The sequence below is a fragment of the Mizuhopecten yessoensis genome, unplaced genomic scaffold, assembly GCF_002113885.1.
Source record: "Mizuhopecten yessoensis strain PY_sf001 unplaced genomic scaffold, ASM211388v2 hete_36159044, whole genome shotgun sequence".
NCBI lineage: Eukaryota > Metazoa > Mollusca > Bivalvia > Pectinida > Pectinidae > Mizuhopecten > Mizuhopecten yessoensis.
In genome coordinates this window covers 1-4202 of record NW_018485092.1, presented here as the reverse complement: position 1 = coordinate 4202, position 4202 = coordinate 1, and the positions used below count along the sequence as shown (strand labels likewise).

The window sequence follows — 4202 nt, the reverse complement described above, 5'->3', positions numbered from 1 at the left end:
ATATATATATATGTCCGAAACTGATAAGAGGAAAGACGCATAGACCTTCAATCGATTCGAATTCCCGTAGATTCCGAATTTGACAGCTAAATGAAATATGTAATAATAAACAGTAAAACTGCGTCGGGACGTTTGTTTGAAGTCTAGATGTTTCGGTACCGAAGGATATGATGTTTTGGTACATTTTTGTAAAGACGAAAAATTAAATCAGCAAAACACAGGACACAAAAAAAAAACAATGTACAAAATGGGTTTCCAATCGGTACAAGTGCCAAAATCTTAAAAAACATCGAACGACTTTTGGAAAATACTGAGAATTCTGTTCAATATTTTAATGTTTATTACTCGTGTACACCTGGTCATTTTCGCATCAATAGTAAAAGACTTTCTCTTTAAAATACATTGTATTCAACACAAACGCTGCAAGTGTACACCACACGACTTGCAGGAACATCTGGGCACAATGATCAGGTGAGCCCCGTCGAGCAATTACAGCATCATTGTTACATACAAATGTGCCTGTAATAATCTAGACTTCCTATATTTTAATAGCAATGCCTTCCAAAAGCTTCTGTTTGAAAACGAATTTCACATAATTGCATCACAACCTTTATTCGTTGCTATTCCAAACATTATGATGTTAATAACATTTTAGAGTGAAATGCAGTTCAATTTAAAGAGTAATTTGGACGTGTGCGTCAGTGTCTAATATACAAGCATGTGTATTTTATACAGCAATAGATATATCGATGATGTCAGTAACATAACAGATATGGGTGTATGAATCAGTAAATACAATAAAACAACTATCACTCTCAGTACCAATATCTGAACATCATGGCCTTCTTCAAGGACGAAAGTTAACGATGAATTTAAGTTACGTCTATTTTACTTGTTCGGTGTAGGTTTATAATGGGTAACTGTTATAACTTCAAAGGTGATTAATGTGAACGTGAATCTGTGAAGAGTCAGTAAAGAAATACAAAATAACGACAGGTAAAGATATAAAGGTAGTATAGACTTGTACTACAATGCCTACACATGTGTTTTACACATTGACAACAATAACAATAATATTGCACTACAATGTAAGCTAGAATTTTACTGAATACTTGAAAACTTTGAAATCGGAAATAAAACATAAATGCATAAAAGCATTTCATAGTCCTTTTGTAGAAATAATTCCACTTCCTCATAAACTGGATGGGTACTCATAAAAAATAAAAACAGGTGAAAAGATAACATGATCAACACCAAGCTATATATGTGACGCAGGACAATGATAGAATGATAATGAATACAGTTTGTAGTATAAATGCTTAACAAATCCTTTTGATTGTACTGTACCAATCAACTGTTTGGTATTCCGAGAAAAAAAACGACAAAGATAATTTGAAAGCATGCATTGTTTTGTGCCATTTACAAAACTAACAATTCAAAATATGTATTGGATAGAATAAAAAATTGACAGGTCTATATATGTATCAAGAAATACTCATCTTCACTGCTAATATGAAAGCCAGTATCAATCAAAACATTTTTTTTAAACTATCTTGTGCCTAAACACCATATACTTCCGATATAATACACAACAGTTGATTTCCATAGGGAAAAAACAATTAAGCAATTGTCACTCTCAGTCCCAATATGTCAGCCTCCTGGCCTTGTCGATCGTGCTTCTTCGGAGGAGGAGGAGGAGGAGGATTATTTTCATCTTCCGAAAAAGTAAAATGGACATTAATGGACTTAAATTCATCATTAACTTTCGACCAATGGGAATGAGGGTGACAATTCTTTTATTGTGTATATCTATGACTATAAGAAATAATAATCATTGAACATGTTGTAATGGTAACACTGCCCTCCAGCGACCCTAACTGCAGCCTCAAAATAAGAAAATAATAATTGTAGATTCAAAGACTGAATTAATCTTATACATACTAAAAGACATGTCCTACTCTTAACATAAATGACTGTCATGAAAAAAAAATACGAACAAATGTTCAGATGATGACAAGGGAAAGAGTAATTATACTTATAAGTTAAATTGCACTTGGTCAAAAAACGGAAATAAATAAATATAAGAGACTATGTATGCTTTAACAAGTAATAACCTTCAAACCTGGCCTAGATTTTCCAAACAATCCTCAGCTTACGTTTAATTGTGGAAATTTAAGTTAAGGAACAAATCCTAATTATGGTGTCTTGTGAAACCGAAGCCTGTTATCAGGCACCATTATATAACATTACAGCACCTGTGATTTAAACTTACAAAACGTTAAACAATTATGAGAATACTGGCATTGAGCACAACTTAGGGCCTAAACCAGAAGTATTTTCTCACAAAGGCAGATGTACATTTTACCTATTTCAGGTTACCAAGTTTAACATTCATAATTCTCCTTATCAGAGCTTCTATGACTAATAACTGTACATAAGAAGCGAATGCGCCTGTCACTTGCCCTGTAACATCTAATTTTGAATCAAGACTAACTGTATAATGTTTAGTGGTTGAAGGAGCGATAGGAATGTTACAGACTCAACCCTGGAAATATCCAGCAAAGAAAGCATATATGTATATTGAAATACTTAAAGTAATGTTATATACATATCTACAGGCTGAGGAAATAAAACTATTGAAAAACAAAAGGAAAATGATTGGTGAATTGGCAAATATATCTAAGTATGCACAAGATGGATAATAATGTAAAAACTTAATAGACAGGCTATCATGCTCTAAATATAATGGGGCATAGGACATGAAATAAATGTGTGTCACTCCCACCATTTCATATAAATGTACACAACTTGTATGAACGTATGTGGAAAAGCGTGGAGCCATGCTCCAAACAAACTTTGGAATAAAAATGAACGAAGGGCTATCATTCTATGGCACTAGAAGCAATTTTGTATGTGACATTCCGTGTTTGTAAGATACATGAGTAAAGCAAGTTTGGTGAATGTAGGTAAAATTGTTGATGTTGATGCTATTGACAGCCAGACAGCCAGACAATGCCATAATATAATATATGTTCATCCTGTAGAAGGGCATTAGGAAGCAAGGTATATATATCTAGTCTTTCTTTTCATTATGATTCATATTTTCCAGGACAAAATCTTCATCAAGATCACATTGTGACTATGCCTTTTGAAGATTGCCTTGTTTGTTGGTGTCAGCTTTTACAGTTTTGTCATCCATGGGATTCAGGAACGCTTTTCCTGAGAAGTCGCTCACATTGGTACAGCTCAATATGGCTGAGTTAGGAACCTGTTCCAGAAAAGAAACACAAAGGTACAAATAAAACTATGATGCTATAAATTATATAGAATGTTCCAAAAGTCTTCAAAATCAGTATAGAACTTAACAAGTTTTACTTAAGTTATACACGATATTAGTTTTGAAATGTTAACAGCTTTTCAAATGTTCCACAAAATATAAATTGTTCCATATACAATAAAAGAGCGTTTTAAAACTTCTATCATAAAATATACTGTAAATATAACCCTGATTTTATGAAACTATGTTTATAGATACTACCTTCACTGTTGGCGTGTATCTTGGGAAGGGTGCAGCCAGCCTCTCCACTGGGTTATTACTGGCCCGGTTGTAGGCCATGATGAGGGCCCAACGACGGTCATTACTGTCATTAGGGTCACTCATATGTAAGACGTTCGAATGAAAAAACAGGGCATCTCCTGGTTACAAAAGAAAATGTATCGATGAAAATAGCACAACCCCACAGATGAATGGTGTTCATAGTAAATCAAAGATTTTAATTCCATTCTATATATATTAGCCTTCTAGCTCAACGCTTATTCAAAAATAGTAAGCCATATCCCCTCAATTAAAAACCTATGTCTTCAATTTTCTTATAGAAATTTATTTTTGTAAAAACAGATGTCAGCATCCATATCAGTCGAGTATGGGAGTCTCCTACAGGAGAATGATTCTTAAATAAACTAAAATATACAAAAGATACAAATCAAGAAGCATTCCCACATCTAAAGGAATATCTAATAGATATACTTTTATTTTGTACTCGTTTACAATTACTAAGGACATCTTGAATTTAACTATATATATGTTGTCATTTATTACAATATCACATCATAATATGATGATATTATGATGATTAATTTTCTTTTGAGGAACTGTCGTAGCAAAGGGGAGGTAAATCTAAATTGTAACTCCATGTACATTC

General features: G+C 33.1%; 1 long non-coding RNA gene across 1 annotated transcript; it reads right to left on the bottom strand.

Moving 5' to 3' along the window:
* Nucleotides 1–322: 322 nt before the first annotated feature.
* LOC110444671 lies at nt 323–3693 on the bottom strand. Its single transcript, XR_002462273.1, has 2 exons — nt 3539–3693; nt 323–3268 (listed from the first exon to the last, which is right to left on the bottom strand). It is a non-coding gene; the product is annotated as an uncharacterized LOC110444671 (long non-coding RNA).
* Nucleotides 3694–4202: the final 509 nt, after the last annotated feature.